This window comes from Oryzias latipes, chromosome 11 (assembly GCF_053564925.1).
Source record: "Oryzias latipes strain Hd-rR chromosome 11, Olatipes_Hd-rR_3.1".
NCBI classification, from domain to species: domain Eukaryota; kingdom Metazoa; phylum Chordata; class Actinopteri; order Beloniformes; family Adrianichthyidae; genus Oryzias; species Oryzias latipes.
Genome location: NC_136247.1, coordinates 8,948,100 through 8,975,000, shown reverse-complemented (window position 1 = coordinate 8,975,000; position 26,901 = coordinate 8,948,100). Strand labels below are relative to the sequence as shown.

The window sequence follows — 26,901 nt, the reverse complement described above, 5'->3', positions numbered from 1 at the left end:
TGATCTGTCTCTGAATCCACCTCACAGGCGTTCTCTGACAAAGTATCTTGTGATGTCCTGAGAAATGAAGTCTCTTTGGTTTGAAGCAAGTGTCTGCGGTTCCTCCTGTACACTTGTCCACTTGGGGTTTTGACTATGTAAGATCTTGGCCGATTGGGTTTATTTATCACAGTGGCTGTTTCCCACTTGCTGCCTTGCCTAATCCTCACATTTTCCCCATCTTGGAGTTCAGACAGTATCCTGGTTCTTTGATTAAAGGATTGTTTCTGTCTTTCCTGTCTCCTCACAAGGTCACTCCTGGCATTTTCATGAAGAGCAGGTTGTAACAATGCCTTCGACACAAGAATTGTTGACTTGGGTCTTCTCCCAAGGAGAAATTGTGCCTGTGAAAGGCCAACCCCATCTAGTGGCGTATTCCGGTATTCCAGCAAGGCTAAGTATGGGTCACTAGTGATGGGACGATGATACCTCAAGGAGTGTATTGACACACTAAACAAACTGTGTCAGCACTGTATTGATACTGTGTTGGTCACCCAATAGTGACCCCTGCAGTAGTTGTAAAATCATTGCAGGTAAAGAAATTCCTTGTTCGTGTAAATGCTAAAACTGAGTTGGTATGTAAAATACAGCAAATTAGAGTAAAAATTCATAGTTACAATTTTTTAACTTATGTGCACATTTGTCAACTTAACTGTTAAATTATATGAAATAAAAGACAAAAAAGTGATTAGTTCATGAATTTTTATTGAGAAACAAAAGTTTTTGGAGTGTCTTTGCTCCAAGGCGATTTCTCCTCTTACACACCAGCTCCCCAGCCTTGGAAAATACTCTTTCGCATGGTACAGACGATGATGGTGAGCAGAGAGTTTTAAGTGCAAGTTTATGAAGATGTGGGTATATTTCCTGGTTCAGTTTCCAATATTGCAAAGGATCTTGTTTTCTGGGTGTGTTTGTTTCTGCCAGGTAGCGTTGGACTTCAATAATGGAGTTAGCTGTTGCGTTCCTCGTCTTCTGGGTCTCTGCAACCTCCATATCTAAAGTTCTCCAGAGATTGTGCCCTAAAAAAATAGTTAATCATTACTTTAGTATCACATGATATATCATATCACAAAGTGCCACAGAAATGTATTTTCATACCTGAACTGGGTTTTCTGACCCATGTGAAGAGCTAGGCTCTTCTTCTCTTGGGTCAGACTCTTGGCTCCTCATTTCTTCTGCACATTCTGACTGCAGTCTCTTCACTGCTTCACTTGCCTTTTGCTGGCTAACAAATCCATTCTTTTTAACTGTGGGATCTAACAGAGTTGCCAGAGTCATCACACTGAGAGATTCCATGCAGCAAATAGCGTCAGTACCTCAGGTTTTCAGCCAGTTGTTGAGCAGCTGTTTTTGTCACTGTTGTAGCCTGACGTTGAGGCTCAATGTAGAGGATTCTCATCATGGGAATGACCTTCGACCCAGAGACCCTTTTTTCCTCAGACAGTTCTCTTGTAGCTTGGTGAAAAGGAGCAAGAACCCTGAGCATCTCTTCAATGATCTGACATTCTTCTGGAGTCAGTGGAGTGATGTCAGGTTTTAATGAGGCCAGTGACACCCAGACTGCCTCCTTCTGCTCAGTCATTCTTTCAAACATTTGGTAGGTACTGTTCCATCGTGTTGGCACTTCGTTTATTAATTTATGGCCCGGTGTTCCCAGCTGTTGCTGTATTTGAGTGAGCTTCTCTTTAGCGGTCACGCTTGATCGAAAGTATGTCACAATGTGTCGTGTTTTGTTGCGTAATACAGTTATTGTTGGGATTTGATCACATGATTTTCTCACAATTAAATTCAGGGAATGGGCTATAAAAAATGGTATGCGTATTTGCAGCATTCGAGCACATGCAGTCATGTTTGCTGTTGCATCAGTGACAAGACACCTGACCTTTCCTGCTATGCCCAACTCCTCCATGAGGCTCCTTTTAACCGTGTCAATGTTTTCTGCGGTGCGTTTCTGAGGAAAATGCTGCACTGCCAAGACTGATGAATGGAGTTCATGGCTTTCTTTGTCCACATAGTGGCCAGTAACGGCTAGATATGCCTCCATATTCATAGACGTCCACATATCAGCTGTTAAAGTAACAGCAACTGCACTCTGGAGGTCCTTTTTGGTTTTCTCATTTTCCTCATATCTCTGGCTCACCAAGTCCTTGATGGTCTGAAAATAACCAAATACTGTTACACCAATAAAATATAGTTATAGAGTTAGTACAAATAATAATACATATAATAAAAATTCTTAAACATACCTTCCTGCTTGGTAGAGCATACGAGGGTACAATAAGCTTCAGGAGCTCCCTGAATCCCTCATTTTCAACAAAACTGAGTGGCTGACAGTCTGATCATATTGACCACTGCCTCATCCACTGCTTGCTTGTTAGGAACTGCAAGCCAAAATGAACTATTTTGTCAAAAGCTTAATAAAAGGACTGTCATTTTTACAAACATTATCAAATAGTCATGGGACGATATGGTGGGGTAGTGGTTAGCACTGTCGCCTCACAGCAAGAGGGTTGGAGGTTCGATACCAGGCCTGGAGCCTGTCTGCATGCATTTTTTTTTTTTTAGCACAATTTTTAGAGAGACAACATACCTGGGGTACTCTCACGAGTATCTGCCAATTCTTCATTGCCATGCCGAGCTCTATAATGCCTCAGCATTGATGAAGTGCTCTTATTGATATAAGATAGCTCTGTGAAGCAGAGCCGACACTTCACCTACAATAACATAAAAAGTTAATTTATCTGAAAACAATTCAAACCTCTTACCAGAACATTGCATTCACTTGTTAAAAAAAATAGACACCCTATCTCATGATTACGAGATCAGGATCTCATAATTACATGATAACATGAATAAAGCAACTGTAAGGCTCTTTAACTGACATATGTATCACAGGTCATTCACTTGATAAACTGATAAAGTGAGTGCAATGCGCCACCGTAAAAAATAGTATATAAAGGAGAAAAAGATTTACCTTGTTTGGCGTCACAAGATCAAAATTATTCCACACGGGGGAACACTTCCTAGGACGATCCATGATCAAGCAAAACTCCATCCGACAAACCCACGACATGTTGATACAGTTTGTTTCCTGATGAACACACTTTGGCGCGGCACATCCAAACGATACAGTTCCTGTATCGGTCACGTGATTCTTTCTTAAAGCAATACACATACTGATACGAGGTTTCCCCTCTTGAGCTCTCGGCACAGTGCTGACGCACCAGTGTCGCTCGTCCCATCACTATGGGTCACCACCACTGTCTTGCACTTTCTTGAACAGGTTTTTTACTGTCTGGACCGCCCTCTCAGCCTGTCCATTTGATTGTGGGAAAGTGGAACTGGAGGTGGTGTGTTTGAAATCCCATGCATTGCTGAAATCCTCCATCTCCTGGCTCACCAGCTGTCTGCCATTGTCTGAGAATAACTCATCTGCCACCCCAAGTCTTGCAAAAATGGACTTGAGTGCAATGATGATGTGTTTAGTTTGTCGTTCCACTCAGTTTGACGATCTCTGGGAACTTTGAAAAATAATCCACACACAGTAGGAACTCAGTATCATTGAAGTGAAAAAAATCCACACCTACTTTTTCCTGTGCTCTTTCAGGAAATGGATGTGGCATAAGTGGCTCTTTGGGATTATTGTGTCTGTGCATGTTACATACAGCACAATGAGCCACAACTTCCTCTATCTGTTTAGCCATACCTGGCCAGAACAGTACATCTCGGGCTCTCTCCTTACATTTAACTATATGTGATTCATGGACTTTTCTGAGCATTTCACTTCTCATTGTGTGTGGTACTATCAACCTTGATTTCTTGAATATGAGTCCATCCTCATAAGGTAGTTCTTCTCTAAATGTCCAGTATTGCTTGATTTTGTCTGGAAGTTGTCTCTGCTTTTCTGGCCACCCACTCTGAATTGCCTTTGCGACCAGTCTCAACTCAGCATCTTCTGCTGTTGCATTTCTAAACTCCCTCAACTTTTCCTCTGATACTGGGAGTTGATGGCTGATGCAGTTAACTTCCATCTCTTTATCTATGAGTATTTCTTTCTGTTCTTTTAGACACTTATGTTTAGTGTATCCGCAACATGCATCTCCTTTCCTGGTTTGTATTTAACCTCCAGACTGTACTTTTGCAGCCTCATGAGCATTCGTTGTAGTCTAGCTGGAGCACTGAGGAGTGACTTTTTGAATATCACTTCTAGTGGCTTATGTTCACTTTCTACATGGACGTGTCTTCCATATAGGTATTGATGGAACTTCTCGCAGCCAAAAACTATAGCCAGCAACTCTTTCTCAATTTGGGCATAACGTTTTTGACAGTCAGTAAGTGCCCTGGAGCCATATGCTACCGGCTGTCCTTCCTGAAGTAGCACCGCTACAAAAACCCTCTCAACTTGCATCCACAACTACTGGTGCTATCCACAGTACTGGTGCTTGGCTAACTAGTGCTTTTAGTTTGTCAAAACTCTGTTGCTGCTCTGTTCCCTTTCCGAGGGGTGCACAAGTCTCCAGATATCTACCAACCCAATTTCCTCTTTGAGAGCATTTAATGCCAACCCTTTCCTAGTGGTAGAATTAACATTGTTAGCACTTTTATCTAGAAAATCATCAGGCACCTGATTAAAATACCCACCCATCAATACCTGTCCTTCTAAATTACTCAACATCTTATTAATCTTGTAAATAAAGTCAGGTTCAACCCTATTTGGGGAATATACATTCACCAAAACAACCTTAACCCCATTAATAAGGGCCTGAATGCATAACAGTTGTCCATCATCATCCTGAAGCTGCTTTAGAAATACAGAGTTAAGTTTCTTGTTGCTAAGTGTCATCACATCACAGCTTTTTCTTGATACTGAGTTGTGAAACACTTTGCCTTTTTAAGGCTTCCTTATCATTTCCAAAATGCGTTTCTTGGATGAATGCAACCTGAGTATCATGAGATTTGAGGTAACTGATTACTATTTTCCTTTGAATCCGCGTGCTGCAGCCATTTATGTTCCAAGACACTAGGTTAATATCAACACTACCCCTTGTTATAGAATTTTAAAATTAGCTTCTGCTTCTCGTTTAAGTTGATCTAATATGCAATTACATCTTAGTACAAATACACATGCAACATAAAAAAATTCCTCACTGTTTGAAATTTTCCCATAATTAACAAAAGTACAAAAAACTAAACACTGCACTAACACAGAACTTGGCAGTGTAATTATGTGTGTAGACTTTATTTTAGTCCGTGTGGGTTCCGAAGACTCTACCTGTCCTCCACCTGTCTTCCGGTCCTAGCAATGACTCGATGCTCTCCTCCCCCGTCATGTGTGAAAATCTTCCTCTCTCCCCTCTACTTTGTTACTCCGTCTCCACGGCCATGTTTTCTTTAACAAAGCTTTCAGCTGTCTGTGAAGCTCATGCGTTCTGGAGAGGATGCTCTCAATGGTTCCTCTGTAGAATCTGGTCATGATGGCTTGTGAAGCACCTGATCTTTTTAATTTACGCAAGAAATAGAGACGTTGCTGACCTTTCTTTGCCATTGATGTGGTGTTGGCGGGCCAGGTGAGGTCCTCATTGATGTGAACCCCCAGAAATTTTGTGCTGCTCACTCTCTCCACAGCAGTACCGTCGATGATCAGTGGCAGGTGTTGAGTGTGGCCCCTCTGGAAGTTGACAACAATCTCCTTTGTCTTGCTGACATTTAGCAGGAGGTTATTATCTCTGCACCATTTTCTCAGCAGATCTACCTCTACCCTGTAGTTGGTCTCATCGCCCTTGGTGATGAGAGCCATCAGAGATGTCGTCTGCAAATTTCACAAGGTGGTTGGTGCTGTGGGTTGTTGTGCAGTCATGTGTCAGCAGGGTGAAGAGCAGCGGACTAAGCACACAGCCTTGGGGTGCCCCGGTGTTGAGAATGATTGTATTTGAGGTGTTGTTGCCGGCACGTACTGTTTGTGGTCTTCGGTTGCAGAAGGGGGTGTTAACACCCAGCTTGTCCAGTTTGCAAATGAGTTACTGTGGTATTATTGTGTTAAATGCAGACCCAATTATGAATAAATACAATCACGTCAACAATCCACATAAAAAAAATGTTAAAAAGTAGTTAAAAGCCAACCAGAATAAAATAGTTAAAAATACAGTTGAATCGACAATTCAAAATAAAAATGAAAGATCAATAAAATCAGTATAAAAAAAGTTAAAAAAACACAAGTGGACCGACTGGTCAAGTTCATAAAAACATCCTGCCCAATGAAGGGATCTGATGAGAGGAGTGAGCAGTTCAGGGAGCTGCAGCGCGTCTTCTCTCTGAAGCCTTTGCTCCTGCTACGCCGCTGCAGGAGTAAACAGAGATCCTTATTCCCAGCACCACAACAGTGTTGGCCACACTCTCTCCAAAGTTCGACCGTGTTCACGTTCCTTGACTTAGCTGCGTTATTGCGTTGACACAGTTCCTCCCACACCGTGCGTTTGTCCCGACCGCGCCACGTCCTCTCCCAGTCCCAGTGGTGAAACTCGCCTCTGCACAGCCCAGCTGGCTCCCAGTGCGCTTCCCTCTTCTCCGGCTCGAATTCTTCCTCGTCGGGGAGTTGTCGTACCTGCTGCTCTTGCCTGCCCTCTGGCTTTTAAAAGAGTGCATGACGCCAAACAGTCAATCGCATGACATTAGGGAGGGGGTTTCCAATTAGTGTCACGGTGAGGGGGCTCGAGAGCAGGTAGGACGCAGACGCAGAGGCGGGAGGCAAAACGGTTTCAGGGCAAGGTGTTTAATGGTAAACAAAAAGCGCTGCCGAGCAGGATGACAAAACCAAAAACAAAACTTACTGTGGCGTGGCGGGAAACATGGAACATGGCATGAAGGGACGTAGACACATGAAGACGTTAATGGACCAGCACAAGAAGAAGGCAGAGACATGACTTATATACAAACAGGGCAGACAAGACACAGGTGAACATGATCAGGGCAGATGGGGACCAAGGAAGTAAAACTCAAGACATGACAAGACAGGAACCCTTTCAAAATAAAACAGGGAACAGAACCAAACATGACAGAACAAGAAACAAAACAAAAACCAAGACAAAACAAACTGAAACCATGACAATTAGTCCTTTTTTTTCCTCCTGCATAGTCCTCAATATTTACAATAAAATTATACAAGCACAGCAACAAAATCACAGCACACAGAAAACAAGAAAATAAATCATGCATTACATTTAGGATAAAGGTAAACCCTCTGACACTAGTCCTCGGCCTCATTCCTTGCGGCTAGCATACAGTCTCAGGGTGCTGGATTTGGGATGGAACCCTCCATGCATGGTGAGGAGCTTTCGTTTATTAGCATCCATGGTCTGTATCTCTTCCTTTGGCCATCTTATTATTCCTGCAGGGTATCTGATAACAGTGATAAACAGTGTTTTGCCCGGGTCTTATTCTTGCCATTGAGCTGGCTTCTCAGGACGTGCCTTACACTTTGGAGGTATTTAGCTGTTGCAGATTTCCTTGTTGCCTGCACCAGGTTGCCATTGTAGCTGGTGTCAGGGTTGCCTAGTGTTCATTCTAGACATGATCTTGTCTTTCAGGTAAGTTGCTGCCTCGCTCAGCGTATCTGTGGTTGTTGGGGCTGTGTACCCAAGCTCAGGGTGAGAGTGTGGTATAGCCTCCTCTCTCTCTCTCTCTCTCTCTCTCTCCTTCTCTCTCTCTCTATAGATAGATAGATAGATAGATAGATAGATAGATAGATAGATAGATAGATATAGATGGATGACAAGGTTTAACTTACAGACCACTGGGTTGTGAGCCTGGAAGAATAACAATAACAGAGACAGAAACGTGTAATCTTCCTGTCATCTTTCTGTCAAACTGAAACAGAAACTCTTGTTTTTTATGAGACACATGTGATAAGCAGAGGCTTCTGTTTGAGCTGCTCAGCAACTATTTCTTTTACTCTTAGTCACAGTTTTATTGTGACTGTTAATTGTTCCATGACTGTAGTGACAGTTTTACTGTCCTGACCCGTGATGGTGGTGGGGGCTGAGGTATACCAGGAAACACGAACAGAGTTCTTATCACCTCTTAAAACTAAGAACACATAATCTGAGATGAGCTCATTTCAGAAATTAAGAATACCAAAAAGGGAAAAGCTTGATTTCAAACAGAAAGTATTTCAAAGGACAGATAGGAATCGAAGTCTCTGTCATGTTTGAGTTTTAAAGGATAACAAACTTCAGAACTTCAAGAAACCACAGTGGTTTCCATCATCCACACATGGAGAAAAAACCTGACACGGTTAAGGGGCTAGTCAGGGGTTATCAACGCAAAAATGAGTCCAAGAACCCAACAAGGATTCATCCATGAGGTCATAAAAAGCACAAGAACTTTGAAAGAAGTGCAGGCCTAACCTGGCTCAGTACAGGTCAGAGTTCAACAGTTAGAAAGAGACTTTTGGACAAAAATAGATCCATGAGAGTTCAAGAAGAGCTACGTACACATCGAGCTTTTGATGGGGGTTCTTGAACATGCATTTCGCCCATGGTGTTCACTCTGCAAAAGCAGCAAGGGACTTTTTATTTTTATTTTTATTTTTTATTTATTTATTTATTTATTTATTTATTTATTTATTTATTTATTTATTTATTTATTTATTTCTTCTTCTTTTCTTTCTCTTTTTTTTCTCTTTAAAACACATAACTTTAACTTTGATGAAAAAGAGACTGCTCAGCTATTTCTGATTGATCAAGCCTCACTGTAAAATGATTTTGATCTCTGTCAGATGTGTCCATGAGGTCAACCAAACCTCATGAATGTGGGATCTTTTTATACCAAACATTGTGAAGTTCAGGTCTAATAAGTGGTTTCTGTTTGTAAACTGGAAAGTCATGAAGGGGAGGATTTAAGCAGTTCAGATTCCTCAAAACTAAAATGTAACCAAAGTGTTTCTTGTTAGAGATGAACTGTAACATTTATGATTATACTTGAGGAACTTCCTCAAGTACGTTGTAGAAAGAAACCTAAAAGCGTTTTGAGTTGTTATATCTGCCACAGCATGCAATATTTTTTAAATCTATTTTTATTTGTCTAGATTTTTATTTTAAAATGCATTTTTTTTTTCTTTTTTTTTTTAACTTGTCCTGTCCAACAGCTAGGCAAACAGATGAGAGCTGAGGGCCTATTGTGTTGGACATATTTTACTTTAACAAGAGGGGTTATTAATCTTCAGACAGACCAAAGGTATGTCTGAATAAACCCCTTTTGTAATTGAGGCCAAACTTTATTGATTTCAATCATGTCTGAAAATCTTTGGTGTTGGACCGGACGGAAAAGGAAAGAGGGGAAGAAGAGAGAGGGACGTTAGAGAGAGGGGGGGTAGGGGGTGATAATAGGAGGGGAAGGGGGGTAAGACCATGAAGCAGCATAAAGCAACAAGTTTACTGATTGTTAATCATTATGGTAAGGTTCAAATGTAGTACAAAAAGGGCGGGGCCTGTCCACACACACACTCAAATGTTATAAACACACCTGCTAGCTGCAAAAATGTCCACCTGTCGACATGTACACAAAACAGATAGTGTTCACACGCATACTTATGCCTTAAAACCAACTAGTGTGAAATCTTTCATTCATTCAATCATGCAAACTGTTAGTGCAAAGGTGAGCTAACACCAGTGCTCAGGTGAGTGTTTATCTTCTTCTAAAATGGATGGTGGAACGTGAAAAGAAGGAGGGAGAGTGCCCAGCCATCCCCACCCCAAGACCCCCACCGCAGCAGCAGCAGCGGCAGCCGGAATCCCCCCAACGCCACACGGGAACCGGCAGGGAACAACCGCCGCCCGGGCCAGGGCCAGCAGGGCCGCCGCAAGGCCCCCAGAGCCAGAGGCCAGGGAGGCACGGAGGGAAAGAGAGCGCCGCCCCAGCCCAACCAGGAGAGCAGCCCCCCCGCCGCGCCGGGAGAACCCAACGCAGGGCCCCACCGGAGAAGGACGCCCACAGCCCCAAACGAGCACCCCACCACCACCACCCAGGAGTTCCGGGCATCCCCCCGCCCCAACCCCAGGTACGAGCCAGGACCCCCCAAGGGAGACCCGCCCCGCACTCCCGGCCCACGGTTGGTCCAGGGAGGAGCGAGGCAGGGGGCCCGCCGCCCCCGCCCAGGAGGGGGGAACCCCGGGGAAAAAAAGAGGGCCCACAAGGGGTGTTGTAAATATGGCCCGACCAGGCTCGGCCACAGTTGGAAATTTGGCGGGGCCCAGCACCCAGGAGCAACGACCAGAACCCACCCCCCAGGGACCAGACACCCCCGGCTCAGATGTAATGTGAACCCCCCCACCGCGCGGAGAGAGCACCACCGGGCCCAGGAAGCCGGCACCCCGGAGACACGGCCGCCGTTGCAAAGGGGCCCGTACCCCCCACCAGGGAAGAGGCAGGGGACAGATGGACCCAGGTCCCACCTTCCTTGCAACATGTGTGTGCGTGTATGTGTGTTTGAGAAGGTGTGTGTGCGCATGTGTGTGTGTTTATGTTGGGATGTATTTATTAAGGGGGGAGGGGTGTGTGTACTAAGGGGGGTGCAGTTAAAATTGGCGGGTAGGGCACTAAGGGGACATCTCCTGATTACTCACAGTGACGTCCCCTCACCCTCCCCACCAAGGGGCCCTAAATGTCTAAGGTGCGGTTAAAATTGGCGGGTAGGGTGCTAGGAGGACATCCGCTGCTTGCTGGCAGTGATGTCCAAGCACCCCCCCTACCAAGGGCCCTACATGTCTGAGGTGCAAATAAAACCGAAAGAGGGGGGGCCCACTCCATACGGCAACCATAGGAGGGGGGCCACTGCCTAGTAAACCCACCCCCCAAGGCTCATCGCAGGCTAAGCCCCCCACCCCCTCACCCTATTATGAGGTTATATGAGGAAGGGGGTAAGTTCGGGACAGCTGATAGACTGTCCCCCGGTGGTCAAACAGCTGTCCCCCCCCCCCCCCCCCAGCAAGGGGGCCAGGCCCACCCAGCCCAGGGGCCCCACCCCCGGAGGCGCCGGCACCCCAGGCCCAGCACCACCCCCCCACACAGAGAGAGAGGAGCCAGAAAGCGCCGCCCCCCCCCCGGAGCAAGCCCAGGCCCCCACCCCCAAACGCCGGCCCTAGAAGAGCTCTGGTCAGGCCTCGACGGGACCGAGGCAGCCAACTGGCCGGGGAAACCGCCGATGGCCTCAGCGGAGACCCCGACCCGTCAACCCCCCCTGCCCCGTACCAATAGTGCCCCCCCCCCTCCCCCAGAATGCCCCCCCACAGGACAGGGCCGACAAGACCCCCCACCCCACCCCAGACCCCGCAGCCGATGCGGATGACACCCAGAGCGACCGGGGGCCCCAAGAGGGTTGTCCCGTCCCGCCCCAGAGCCAGGGAAGGGCCGATCCCAGCCCCAGGTGTAGATGGGAAGCCCATCCAGCGCCGCTGGGCCCCCCCCCGAGCAGCGCCCCCCGCCAACCCCCCCCAGCACAGGCAAAGGGACCACCCCCCCAAGCCAAGCCAGATCGCCCCCCCCCCCCCACGCACCCCCACACCCAAACCCAGAGGACCACGCAGCGCCCCAGCCCGCCCCACCCAGGCGCCGGACCCGACCCCCCGACCAACGGAGCCCCCACCACCCCCCGCCAGGCACCGGAGGCCCCGACCCCCACCCCGGCCCACGGCAGAAGGGCAAGGAGCAGCGACGACCAGGCCCCCCCCACCCCCTAAGTCATGGAGTTAGCTATGGGAGACCAGAGAGACTGAATTCTTTCAAAGTTACTTGAACTTTGGGCTGACATTTTTTCCAAGCTGATATGATCAAGCAGCAGATTTCTGTGTTGACTTATATTTATATTTTTTTTGCTTTTCCAATTTATTAAAATAGTTTTTTTAGCAATGCAAAGAGTTATGAAAATGATAGAGCCTAATCCTCCTTCTACATCGATGGCACTCATGTCACCAAGCACACAAAGTGACGGTGAAGCTGTGATTGAAACCTTAAGCCAGACTGATAGATCGGCACATACCTGCTGCCAGAGAGCCTGGACAGGCGTGCAGAACCATAGTGCATGCATGTAACTGTCGGGTAGATTACTGTCACAGTGCTGACAAATGTCTGAGTTACTGAGACCCATCTTGAACATCCTCTGTCCAGTGTAGTAAATTCTATGAAGAGTTTTGAAATGGATTAGCTGCAGATTTGGACTTTTTGTCATTTTAAAGGTGTTTAGACAAAGTTCTGACCAAAAACTTTCATCTGTGCTGATGCTCAAATCCGCATCCCATTTTGTTGTCGGAAGTGAAATATTGTTATCTAAATTACATAAAAGTTTGTATATTTTGGAGAGAGTTTTATTCATTGAGAAATTGATCAGAGTGGTAACTACATCTGGTAGCTTTAAATCGTTGTCTCTGTATTTAAACTTTTTAGTAATAATTGATTTAAGTTGCTGATATTCCAAGAAGTTATATATTCCATATTTTTCTTGAAGTTCCTGGGGAGTTATGAATCTTCTATCAATAATTATGTGCTCTAGTTGTTTTATGCCCCCTGCTTGCCAAGCTGGGAAGTGGATAATTTTTTTGTTTATGAGGATGTCTGGGTTGTTCCAGATGGGTGTCATTTTGCACGGATGAATTGATGATTTTGATATTTTGAGAAATTCCCACCAGGCTGTTAAAGTGGCATTTATATTAATGCTTTTGAAACAATCCTGTTTTTTAATTATTTGGCTAATAAATGGAAGATCTGACAGGTTGATCTTTCCACATAACGCCTGTTCCAAGTCTAACCATGAGTTGGTTTCTGGATTATTTTTTAACCATTTTAAGATGTATTGTAATCTATTTGCAAGAAAGTAATTGTGGAAGTTAGGTAATTCTAATCCTCCACAGCTTTTTGCAGATTTTAAAGTTTTTAGACTAATTCTTGCAGGTTTATTGTTCCATAGAAAGCTTGATATGGATGAGTCTAATGTTTTGAACCATTTTAATGGCGGTTGTGTGGGAATCATTGAGAAGAGATAATTAACTTTGGGTAAGATTTTCATTTTTACCGTGGCTACCTTGCCCATAAGGGACAAAGGCAGGTTGGTCCAGCGTGTTAGATCGTCCTGTATGTTTTTCAGTAATGGGGTGTAGTTTAGCTGCACCAGTTCTGATATTTTGGGGGAAAAATAAATACCTAGATATTTTATATTGCCTGATTTAACTGGTATTTTGAGTCCTTGCTCCGCATTACTGTTCAGTGGTAATAAAACAGATTTATTCCAATTAATGGAATAGTCTGATATAGAAGAGAATTCATTAATGATTGTTGCCATTTCATTTACAGAATGTATATTACTTAAAAACAGTAATATGTCATCTGCATAGAGACTAATTTTATGATTAATTCCTTTAATACTCTCATTCTGTCTTATTGCTGCAGCTAGAGGCTCGATAAATATTGCAAAAAGAGAGGGGGAGAGTGGGCAACCCTGTCTAGTTCCTCTTCCAAGAAAAAAGCTGTTGGAAGTCTGTTTATTAGTTCTAACTGATGCATTGGGGTTGTGATATAATATTTTGATCCAATTGATGAATGATTCTCCAAACCCAAACTTATGGAGGGCAGCAATGAAGAACTTCCAATTTACTCTATCAAAGGCTTTTTCAGCATCCAGTGATAGTATAGTCATTTCCTGGTTTTTGATGGTGGCAAAGTCTATTATGTTAACGAGTCTGCGGACATTGTCATCCGAGTGTCTGCCTTTGATGAATCCAGTTTGATCAAAGTCAATTATGTGAGGAGTGACTTTTTCTATTCTCTGTGCTAGTGCTTTGCAGATAATTGTTACATCTGCATTAATTAAAGAAATGGGGCGATAGCTTGAAGGACTCGTGGGGTCTTTGTCTGGTTTTAGAAGAAGGATAATGTTGGCAGAGTTCATGTTAGGTGGTAGAGATTGGCTTTCATTCATAAATATTACCGTTTTATAAAACGTTGGTGCCAGTTGTTCCCAGAATTCCTTATAAAACTCTGCAGGAAAGCCGTCAGGCCCTGGTGCTTTACCATTAGGCATAAGTAACAGAGCTTCATGAAGCTCAGACAACGAGAGCGGAGAGTCTAAATTTGTGATTTGATCTTCGTTTAACTTGGGCAGGTTTATATTGTTGAGAAATGAGTTGATGCTTTGTTCTGATGGATTGATCTGTGGAGTGTATAAGTTTTGATAAAAGTCTTTAAACGCATTATTAATTTTTACCGGGTCATGGGTGACATTCCCTGTTTGGTCCATAATAGAAGTGATTGTTGATTTTTCTTTATTAATTTTAAGCTGATTAGCTAGAAATTTGCCAGATTTATTTGAGTTTTCATATCTTTCCAGTCGAAGCCTTTGTATCTGGAATTGTGTTTGTTTATTGATGATGTCATTTAACTGCAGCTTTAAATTTTTCAGGTCGCCCAGTATGTGTTCCTGTTCAGAAGCAGCATAAGCAGTCTCCAGGGTTTTGATTTTATTTTCTAATTCTAATAAATCTGCTTTCTCTTTGCGTTTTTTATGCGTTGAATAAGAGATGATTTTCCCTCTCATGACTGCTTTTGCTGCTTCCCAAAGAATACTTGGTGATATTTCAGAAGTATTGTTGAATTCTAAGTAGGTTGCCCACTCTTTTTTAAAGAATTCAATAAATTCCTGGTCTTTTAGCAGAGATGTATTAAACCTTCAGGTTGAACCCGAGGGTCTGGGTACTTCCCTTGAAATAGTAACAGAAACTGGTGCATGGTCACTGATAATAATTGGATGAATGTTGGAACTTTTAATTTCTTTCAAAAGGGAGTTACTGATTAATAAATAATCTAAACGAGAGTGTGAATGGTGAACTGGAGAAAAAAAGGTGAACCCCTTAGTGCTTGGATGACATGAGTGCCACGCATCGCAGAGACCCAGATCATTCATGTACTGCTTTAGAATACTTGCAGACCGCCATGTACGCTGGTTTGCTGCTGTGCTGAGTCTGTCAAGTTCAGGGTCCAAAACAAGGTTGACGTCTCCTCCTATAATGATTGTGGAGTCAGAGTGAGCTGAGAGTGAGGTGAAGAATCTGTGAAAGAAGGAAGAGTCGTCAACATTAGGGCCATAAACACTCGCTATACAAAAGTCCTTATTCTGAATGGATATATTAATGATTACAAATCTGCCTTCTGGGTCAGTAACTGTATCCTTATGAGTAAATGTAACATTTTTATTAATCAAAAATGCAACCCCTTTTTTTTTATAGTTGAAACTGGCAGAATACATAACTGGATACTGGGAACAGCACAGGAGATGACCAGCTGATAAAGATAAATGGGTCTCCTGCAGCAGAGCTATATCTGCTTTAAGATCATCCAGGTGATTTAACACTTTCAATCTCTTTGGCCCAGAGCCAAGTCCACGCACATTCCAGCTAACGATGTTAAGACTGTTCATAGCTGTTCTAACCGGGAGAGTGCAAGGCTAAATAGTGCGTGTGCCCGTCCGTGTGCGCGTGCCCGCTGTGCGTTCCTGCTACACTGACAAGCGCTGTGCGTTGTGGGTGAACGTGTCTTGGCTATGAGCTGCATGTTGCGTGCGTCCTGTGTGAGCCTAAGTGAGGTTTTTGCAGTTTATCAACGTGTGTGTGCGGGATCGCGTGTGCATGCTCTTATGCGCGCTAGTATGCGCGCGCGCCCGTTCCGTGCATAAATAAATACTCACCGTGGTTGCGTTGACTTTACCTGATTCACGTATGAGGACATGGGAAGGGGGGGGGGACAAGAGAAAAGAGAGAGGAAAAGAGAGAACAAAAAACAAAAACAACGAAACAACAACAGAAACATGAATGTGAGAGAAAGAAAAAACACTTTTCCTGAGAGGTGTGGATTATTGATGATCCGATTATTTCCTATTCAATTAAATAATTTTGCTGGTTTCTTCTGGGCAGCGCAGATGTCAGTGCGCCTCTGAAAGCCTTCAGCACAGCCAAGGTGTTACCTCTGGGTCCCGGAACAGCTTGCCGTTCACAAAAAGTTTATCAACGGCAACCACCGCACGGGCTCCAGCAGACAGGTGCTTCCTCCTCAGCGGGAAGAGGATTTTCCGCCGGCGGATGATCTCGCCTGGAAACTGATCATTCACGCTATAATGTGTGCCTTTTAGCTCTCGCCCTCTGCTTTTTACCTGCTCCTTTTGTTTATAATGTTCAAATTTAGCAACAATAGGACGGGGACGCTGATTGTCCGGCCTTTTTCCTCCGAGCCGGTGAACCCTGTGGAAGGAGATCTTCTGGACTTCTTCCTTGGGGAGTTTCAGGTGGACCTCTATGAAGGACTTAACAATGTTCTCCGGGACTTCTAATGCCTCTTCTGGAATCCCTGCGAACACTAGATTGTCCCTCATGCTCCTCGCCTGAAGATCCAGGAGGGTTTCCTTGATGGATCGGTTTTCCTCAGAGAGACGGGCGGTGTCGTTGCTCAGGGTCTTCACGGTCTCTCTGAGGGCCTGGTTCTCCGCTGCGAGCTCCTGCACCTGCTGTTGGCTGAACTCCAGAGACTCTCGCAGACCTTGGAATTCCTTATGGAGGATCTCCAGCAGATTTAAACGGCAATCAAGGCTGGAGAGCTTTTTATCAATTGAATCCAGGATATCACTCATGTTGCTGCCTGGAGAGGAGGCAGCCCCCGGGGAGTCTTCGGGACGGTTGCGTTTGGTGGACGGAGTGGCGGTGTTGGATTTCCTCATGAGGCAGGTATTGAAACACTCGTCGATGTAATTCTCCAGATCCTCCAGGTCCTCCAGGTCATCCAGGCTGGCAAATGCTTGACAAACTTTTTCAGATTTTTATTTTTTAACTTTCTGGATTATTTAAATATGGCGGTGTAATGAAATAAATCAAAAATGTTTGTTCACAACTTACGCGCCGACAAGTAAACTCACCACACTCCTCTCGTCGGCTCTCGCGATACTACAGCATCACGTGTCTCATACTACAGCATCACGGGACTTTTTATTTTTTTCTACTGTTTACTAGCGCGTGCCCGCCACCGACAGTAGGTGGCGAAATGTCAAAGCGGCGCAAATGCATTTGGGCACAGAACGGAAATTATTCTGCTCATTGCTAGCGTCCTTGCAATGGCGGAAATGGATTACACCATCATGCTGGGAAAGTGGCTTTGGTTTATCTTTATTTGAAAAAACAAACACAGATGTCGTCAGGCTCCTCACTGTGTCTGGGTTCACCAGATAGACCAGCTACACACAAGTTTCATCACATCACTACCAAATTCAGGTCCCTGATGGGTCAAAGGTTGACCTTGTTTAGCTGGCAATGCACGTTCAATGGCCACAGTTTGCATGTAGAGCCCAAAACTGGACGTGAAAAAAAGTGTAGCTATGTGTGAAAATGGAAGCCCAAAAGGCAAGTTTACGTAGACTTTTCTATGTTAGTGGCTCCATAGCCAAGGGTGCTGTGTACTTAGCTAAACACTGCTAAGATAAAAGAACACAAAGAAACATTGGGATTATCTCCAAAATATTTAGACTGACTGGACTTTCTGGAAGGTGTACCTCCCATCTAAACCCAAACAAAGGCAGCATTTTAAAAAAACAGTCAAACATGGTGACGGGAGTGTAATGGTAAGGGGTTGCTTTGCTACTTTCAGACCTGGATGACTGTTTTTACACTTGTGATGCCTTTGAAGTGTCTCTGTTGACTGAACTTGACGCCAACCGTAGAAAAGTACTTAATTCTGGTTCCAACGAAATTAACTCAATTCAATCGCCATTTTTTGGACGCCACCATGTTGGAACCAGAAATTGTCAGTAAGCACTGATTGGTCTGAGGGAACCTCTTTCGCCAATCAAGAGGGAGTTTGCTGGAAGTTGTACAAACTTGTAGTTAGGTTACTGTATAACTATGTTGCCACAAAGAGGCACAAGTCTGGGTCTCTCTGATCTGGTCCCCAGCCCAGATAAAATGCAGGGTTGTATCAGGAAGGGCATCTGGTGTAAAAATCTCTGGCAAACCACCTGTGCAAATCAGTGAAAGCTAATTCACTGTGGTAACCCCTGAAGGGAAATCCCGAAAGTTCAACAAAAGCTAAAAAGGATCTTATCAGTTTTACTGCTCTTCCGATCTTTGCATCGTAGAATCAGTTTGAGTTGTAGATTCTGCTCTCCACCTCTTAAGCTCCAAAGCCCCAAAGTAGGCCTTTCTTCAGGAAACTTGGAAATTCTTAAAGGGACCTTTCTTACTCCCCCAGGTTATTTTTTTTGCCCCCAAGGCTTCACTTCTGCAGAATTCTTAAACCGCTTCCAGTGAAGACAAAGTCCTGATCCTCCAATCTTTCCGGTTAAGCCGCTTGTCACCTAACCGACTTTGAATGCAATGTCATATCTGCGGTATTCTTTACAGTGATGCAAAACTTCCCTCCAGTTCTGCATAATTCACGGCTGCGCCATTCTATCTCATACCTTCCGGATGTCACCGACGGTAAATATCACTCTTGCTTCTGTCCAGTCAGTTCCAGTTTAAATAAAAGAAGTTCCCTTTGTAAAACAGAAGATCCAGTTTCCTGCGGAAGTTGGATTCAGCAGCTGAAGCCAGACCATCAAAGGTTTTTCTGAGAGCGGATCCAGTGACCCACATCAGCCAAAGTACACAGAGTCAAAAACAAGGTCTACAAAAAACATGTAAATACGAGTTAATCTAGTTTAGAAAATGACACCTAAAGGATTGGATGCTCACCTGCAAAGATTCAGGCCCTGCTTATGACCTCAAGAACCACAATTGAACTGGATTTTATGATTTTTTTTATGGCCAAAAAGAGCCCAAATAATAATTGTAGTCACATGGAATTTATAAAAGTAAAACTTGGCAAAGAGTTTGGGGGATTAAAGTAGGAGAAAAAGACCAGGTGACAGTTTGCACACGACTATGAGCAAAGTTCTCCTGTGAGTTCCACAAATTCTTCAAAGCATTTCTGTGGGTCCTGAAATTTCTTAAATGAGTCATGCATGAATATCAAATGAATCATGCAGTGGGTTCTCTGCTTAGTTTTTGCAAGTAAAATGTGGTAAAACAAGAGGTTGCAGAGCTCCTTGCAACTAACCTGGGACTAATTGGAGACAAAGTTAAAAAAAATGTTTATATGAATGTTGGACATTTGTGCCAACAGGATAATTTAAACCATTGAAAGAAACTTTAAAATCCAGGAACTATCAAAAATAATATATATTTTTTTTGGTGACTTTTTTTGTTGTTGTGCAGACATAAATGCTTGCAACCCTCTCATTGAAAGTTCTGAAATGAAGTAAATTAAGGTATTTTCTTGAACCTTTTCTTTCATTCGAAATGTGTTAAAAAACAATGTGATTATTGAAAAAAATTAACTGCAAAACTTGCCAAGTAAATGATTTGAAATCTAAATTTGCAACAATTAACTGATCAACTAACTGCTGAAGCCTCTAGACAAAAGCCCAAAAAGTGCCCACAAGCTACAGCACAAGCAGGTGAATGAAACCAAAGAGGAGGATGTACAGGAGAAACAGAAGAGGATCTCATGAATGAATCAAAATGTTCCCACAGCTGATTATAAAGCTTCTAAAAAGATTCTGGCATTTTGAAACAATTCCAGAGCCTGGATGATTCTTTTGCTCAAACTAGTTCAATATCTGTTTCTGAAATGAATTCATGTTTGCACATTTTCATTGCTAACTAGCTTACTTTTTCTTTTTTAACTTTTACAATTAACATAAATATCTAATTTAATTTAGCACAGGTAACTTGTAGGCCTATAGTCAGTCTGCCCCAGGGCAGCTGTGGCTACATGAGTAGCTTACCGTCACCAAGTATGGATGAGGAGTGAATGAATAATCGACACATTATAAACGGTTTGAGCGTCTGGAAACGCTCAGGAAAATCCAATCCACTATTATTATTATCATTATTATTATTATTTGTATTATTTTAGATAACTTGTATACTAACTCATAAAGCTAACCTCTTTAGCTAACTTGTACAACTTTTAGAGCTAAGTTATGTAGCACACCTATATAACTAACTTTTATAGCCTACTAACTTATATAGCTAACTTTTCTAACTAACTTTTAGAGCTAAGTTAGGTTTAGTTAAGTTAGGTAGCACACTTTTATAGGTAACTTAAGTAGCACTCTGATACAGGTGACATGTATGCCAATCACTAACTTGTATAATTATAGCGAATAACTAACTTGTAGAGCTAAGTTATGTTGCACACTTGTGTAACTAACTTGTATCCCTAATTTGTATAGCTAAATTGCATATCCAACTTTTATTACTAACTTATATAGCTAACATTTGTTGCTCTTTTTGTTACTAACTTGCATAGTTAACTTTTAAAGCAAAGCGCAAATAACACATGTAGCTAAGTGAAGATAACTGCATAACAGGAGCTTAATTTAAAGCTGCGGCAGTTTGTTGTCAGAAGTAAACAGATTCAGGTGTAGAAGGCAGGGAGAACAGGTTTGTTGAGAATGTTCAGTGTTGGCTTGCGGGATCTTGTTAGTACTAATGGGTAACCGTAATCATGGTAATTGATTTCCTAACAGTGTTGTTTCCACATGACTTGTTTAACCTTTACCTCATTGCTCCGCACTGACACAAGCCTTGGCATACTTCCTGCTGGATCAGGTTGTTGGCTTTTCTGATGTTGCACAAACAAGCTGCTGGATGCCATTGCGAGGACAACTTCCCCGTGATTGGAGCCTTTACCAAAAGGCACACTACTGCATTCTTATCGAACAAGATTCGTGCAGGAAATTCACCTGTTTGGCTGGGGTACAAATTTCCTTCTATTTGCATATAACTAAGCGTTCATAAACTGCTTGTAAATTTACTTCAGGCTAAATTATGTGTGAAAGAAGTTACTGCCAACCAGTTTTTTATGGGCTCGTTGCTACATAAAGAGAGTGATGATAATAATAATAATAATAATAATAATAATACATTTTATTTATAAGGCGCCTTTCTGGGCACTCAAGGTCGCCGCACAGCATGTATACAGTATAAAATACAATAAACACTTAAAACAACAACAACAATTTAAATAAATACAAAATTAAATAAAAAATATAAAACGTGATATATGATGAATGATGCCGATGGCCTAGATTGGGTTTATTTATTTGGAGAACTGTACAAGGAATCAGTAAGCAAGTTGCCAATGTGGGACTTCAAGAGGTCACTCGGAAATGCTACCAGTATGGTCAAGTTCACCATCCACATTTGGATGACGGCAACTTTTGCCGGTACTTGCGTCTTTCTGTGGGTCACTAACAATCTCACATTGGTACGCAGAAGAAAATTAGTAAATGCAGCCCTCGAGGCCTGGAGTTGCCCCATCCCTGGCCTAAATGACATCATCAAAGCCCAGCCTCTCCGAAAAGAAGCAAATGGATCAAAGTGCAATTTTGTCAACTAACAAGTCAATTTCATAGTTATATTTAATGACTTTTGTACCCCCCCCCCCCCCCCCCCCAACAACCTCTTTTTCTCAAATCAAGACTTTTTCGGTGACTTAACTTTGATTTGATATTGAAGTGAATGGACACTTACAACATTGTGTAATAAGCCTGCTAGTGTTTATGTGCTGTGCTAACATAGATTACCTTACAACCTGCCTCAAAGGGGAAGCTGAGGAAAGTAAAATGTCATTGTTTTTATTCTGAAACATTCTCATACAAACCAATGGGAACCATGACTGCAGAGACCTCTCTGTGTTTCATGTAATCAAAATGTAACCATTCAACCTTTGTGTTTGTGGAAATTTCACTTCAGCGTGGGGGAGGGACAATCTCCATTTGATCATGCTTCTGCAAAGAACTTTTATTTGCAAAGTCAACACAGTATCACACCTCTTCTTGCACATTTTTGTTGTACAAACCACAAAAGTTTCTGCACATTTGACCCATCGTTACCTCAACTTCATTTCACAATAAAAATAACATAAATCTAGAAATTGGAAACATTTAAAAAACGGAAACAGAATGAAGAACAGAAGAAAAAAAACTAAAATCAAAAATGGTTAATACCGATATTTTCCCGTTAGGAGATGATAGTAAAAGTAACACGCCAGCTGTGGGTGGCAGAGGCTGGTAGTTTGCCACAGACCAGGATTTCCCATCACTTTCTGTCAGAAACGTGCAATGTTTTGTTCTGGTCAGCCCTGTGTGGGTGTTTTTTATGGTGGGGGTTCCTCTGACGAACACAAGTGGAAATACTACAAAGGAGCAGGAAGAACGTGGTTACTGGAGAAAACCTGAGAGGCTCCGGCGTAATTACAGTAAAGAGCCAAGGCAGCTTACAGAAACTTTGATGGTTGCCGCGTTGCCTGAAAGTGGGTCTCGTGACCGCGATTGAGCAAGAATCTCACTCTGAGGGTTTCCTTTTAGGAGTTTCAAGTCCCGTTCCGATCATCTTTTGTTACATTTATAAAAGCATTCCCAGTGCTTTTTTAATAATGATTATGCCGTTTTTAGGAAAAATCGAAAAACCTGCCATTTTCAGTAGTTCTTCAGAGATTTGCCTCTGAGTTGTGGGCGGTACTGTTGGCATGGAGGAACCCTGCCCCCCCTTCCCTTCTTGTTGCTGAAATCTCTGCTTATACGTTCTTCTGATAGCTTACAGCCCCTCACACCCCAAGGTAAAATTACTGGCGTAACAGAAATGGTGAGCAATACTGGAGCAATCCAGCCGTACAGCTTAGCGGCAGAAACCAGCTCGGACGAGGAAACGAAGACTTACACGAACTACATGGAGCTTGTGTGCAGTGGCCAAGACCGCCTAAGCAGCAACAAAAAAAGTAACTGAAAGAAAAAATTTCACAGTCATCCAAATAACTATTGTTATCCACAGCGTAGATTATTGTTAGCATGATTATTATTATAATCGCAGTCTTAAGCTGCTGGAGGTAATGAACTGTCAGTTGTTTCCTCCTGGATGTGTTTTCGTTCCTGGCTCTCGGTTCTCGTTGTTACTAGACACGTCTCTGGAGCGAGACCGTACGGTCGTACATGGAACTCTGTTTTGGAGTAAAGCTACAGAACTCCTTTCTCCTCTTGTTTGTGCTCTTTTTGCTCACTGGGTTTCTTCTTGTTAGCTAACAACAAACCTGCAGTTTATCATCAAACCTGGGGCTACATGGCCTAACCAAACAACACATTAAAAAGTACACATGGTGACATTGAACACTCATTATTCTGTTTTCCAATTCAAACTCTTTTCTTTGAGCGATGCTCGGTCAAAAACAATCCCCGATGATCCAATCCCGTTGTGGCTTTTTTATTTGCACAGTTCCTTTCTTTTTGCTGTGATGGCAGGTCTCGCCCTCCATACTTGTGGCCTGCTCAGTGCATTTTCTATGTCTCACATACAAACTTTTTCAAACTGCTTTTTTTTGTCTGCTCCTGATTCACAAGTATTCGGACAAAGAAATACTTGGAATTGCAATTTAAATATAAAAGATGCCATAAGAACATGTTAAAAACTGGATTTTCATTGAAGTGGGTCTTTAAGTGAACAGTTGGATGGAAGGAGAAAATGAAGCCTCTGTCGGTGGAAGCATTATGGTCTGGGCCAAGAGAGCTTGTCATCGCTTGTGAATCAACAAGTTTTAAAGTGTTTAGAGGAGGTCAAGAGATGAAAGACCTGAATTTATTGTTGAAAACCACAGTGCTCAAAGTGAGAAATGCAATAAAAGAAAAATGACCCAAAATGCATCTACAATTGAGCGACAGGCTGACTATTCCCTGCAACACTGGAGCCAAACTGGAAATGCTGAAGTCTGCAGTTCTATAGAGGCTGACATTACCAAAAACCTTCCAATAACGCGAAACAGAGATGACAAATGCGATAGGGTTGCTATGAGTCATCTTTAAGACGCTCATGAAGTCTCTACTCTCAACGAGAAAGATTTGGACGAGACCGACAGCAGCTCAGAGCCTGTAAAGTGAAAAAAGAGCGTCTTGAAAACACACAATCCGGTCAGAAAAACAAAACCAGCGGAAAGGCAGGTAAAAAATACTTCAACCTTCATCAGTGTGGTACGAATGAGCAGAGTTCATCTGTGTCTCCACTCATCTACTGTGCATCGGTAAATAAACTTACTTCACACAATCACAAAATCGCTAATCGTTAGCAGATTTGTTGTGTCCAGGTGTTTTTTAAGAACTGTGATGTTAGGATGAGCTCACATGTTGTAAATTTAGATGTTTGTGTGTTCATGAAAAGCATGAGACCGAACGCAGCAAGAAGTTCCAAAGATGTTTCATCACTTCGGGAATTCTCCATAATAAATCCCCCCACTGACTCTTGTGTTTCTGTTTATCAGATGTTTAGAGTGAATTTGCATAAATCTGATTATTTTCAGTTTTGGCCGTGCTATTGGGGGGAGGGGGGGTGTCAGTGACAACAGTGGAGGTGAATGGTGAGGATGACTGCTGCTTCTGCACGTTCCTGATGGTTCTGTTTAACATCTATCCATTCATCTCTCTAGTTATTGATCATCCCTCCATCCATGTATCCCTCCATCCAGCCCTCTCTCCCTCTAGCCTTCCTTTCCACCCATCCATCCTTTCCTCCCATTCTCACTGTGAGCAGAAACTAACCACTACCCCACTGCGCCACCCCTGTTTAAAGTTCTCCTCCTAACTTTATCATCAGATTGTCCAAAGTCATTCAGCTGCAGCATTTCGTAGTTATTTCTGCAGGCAAAGAAAGCAGACGTTCACGAGAGAAGTTGCTGTGTCATCGAGCAATTTAGTGGAAGGTGGTGATGCATGCAGGCCTTTGTCTGGAGTTCCCTGGCGGGACGAGCTGCTTTCGTTTCCGGTGCTTTCCAGGACACAGACTGAGGCAGCGGGACGCGGCGTGACGCTTGTTACCAGCAAGGAAGGATTGAGGAACCTGCTGCATGAGGGGGGGGGTCATCACCAACGGACACCATGACGGCGTTCTTTAGCTCAATAGAAAATTCAAAGACAGACGTTCTCGTAAAACATAAATAATGATAGCAGCTGAAAAGAAAGCAGCAAAGAACCTAAAGAGGAAAAGTTGGAGCAGAAAACTTTTAAAAGACAGAAGAACTTGAAGGATTTGAGCTTCAAAGGGGTCTCGGCTGCAGCTTCAGTGACGCAGAGTTGCATGCTGGCCGTGCAGCAAAACCCAGAACAATGGAAACAGCAGCAGAGGAAGTCAATTAGTGGCTTTGTGTTTGCGAACGCAGCTTAACCTCGATCAGCTGATAGACTATTGAGGTTCTGGAAGGAAACAAACAAACCCACATTTGATTTAGGACCACGCTGCTAAGCACATTAGCCGCCAAATCAAAACATCAGTGGTTTTGATTCCCCGGCCTAAGATCTCTGATTCAGGGTTTTTATAGCAGTTTAGGATTATTTAACCTGTCAATCTGCTACCGTCACTTCCACGTTGACATATAGACTAACAGGAAGACAAGACGTTCTGGATTGAAGTGACTTTGACACATTTTCTCTTTAAAAAACAACAATTAAAAACTCAAATCAGATTTAGAGGAACAAATTAACAAACCCAAGACGGCCTGAGTTCATATCCAAGTATGCATATATTAAAAAAATGAGTATATTCTTAATTTAGCAGAAAAAATTTAAAAACATCCTAACTTTTCAGAAAGTTCTAGTTGTGTTGTTTGTCTTTTTAAGTCAAACAAACGTGTTATGTTACTAATCACTTTAGCATTAGAGATGTCACCAGTGACATGTAAAAAACATGTGCTGTTTGCCATACCATAAAACTTTCATGTGATCAACTGGTGTTAAAGGGTTAAAGAAAACTTAAAAAGTATGGAACCCAGCATAGATCCTTGTGGTACACCATAATACAAAACAGGCTAATATACAGTCAAAACTACAAGCTCGTGAATAGTTTTCCGAGGTCTACCAGCCTGCTAAAGTTCAGATCGCTTCACGTTTGTGAAAACTCAAAAGAGTGGAACTTCAAGGGAACATACTGGCTTCTGCTGGTCCAGTGTGTCCTGTTTGATCAGTTTTAGGAGATGGATTGTAGAAAAAAGCCTCTTAAAAGCTAAAACTACATCCATTGTGCAATCTGAGAATTTTAGAATAAGAAATGTCACAACCAGAGAGTGATTTTTTATTTCTTGGTTTCTTGGCTTTGCTGTCGCACCTGCTGGCTTGTGATGGAAATCAGGATCCAGACATCCAGAGGACATCAGCCGCTGGACTTTGAAAATCTCCTCTAGAAGTTGAAATCCAAATTGACCTGTTCTAATCTTCTGCTTTGATGTCACACAACAGACACAGGCACATCATCCTTGGTTTAGAACCAACAACACAAATGGAAAAATCACACAGTTCCAATTGGAGTTAAATTGAGAGTGCTTTGGCCCAAAAGCACATTGGCACAAACAAGAAAACCAGCTCATCCTTGTAGTCCTTCAACTTTGAAGCGCATGCACCTTAAACACTCCACACTGAAGTCAATTAATAAAACATTTTTCTACTTTTTCTAAGTCAAACGTCTCCAAATTTTGGCTATCTACTCGTAATACATTTGGTTTCCTCCCTTCCTAGGCATTAAGGCCAAGTGGGCCCCTTGGAAAGTGCACTTGCATTCACACTGAAGTGAACCATACCAGAATTCATTTGCAATAGAACCAAACTCTTTTCCCCAAGAGGACCAAAGTTCTCTTGTTTTGTCCAAACCATTGACTGTATATGAGAACTGGACTGAGTGTGACATCACCCATAAAAAATCAAATAATTTTTTCGCCCTATTCAGATCCTGCCATGTTGGAATCTGAAATTGTCAGTAAGTAGTG

At 43.0% G+C, this 26,901-nt stretch overlaps 1 protein-coding gene and 1 long non-coding RNA gene across 4 annotated transcripts in view; one reads left to right on the top strand and one right to left on the bottom strand.

The window, feature by feature from the left end:
* Window positions 1–26,901, top strand: part of LOC101168224 (prolyl endopeptidase) — a 67,835-nt gene that overhangs the window by 4,540 nt on the left and 36,394 nt on the right. The gene's annotated exons all lie outside the window — the stretch shown is intronic.
* LOC110015885 (uncharacterized) lies at window positions 728–8,026 on the bottom strand. The gene is made up of 3 exons (XR_002291150.3): window positions 2,630–8,026; window positions 1,138–2,420; window positions 728–1,058 (listed from the first exon to the last, which is right to left on the bottom strand). It is a non-coding gene; the product is annotated as an uncharacterized LOC110015885 (long non-coding RNA).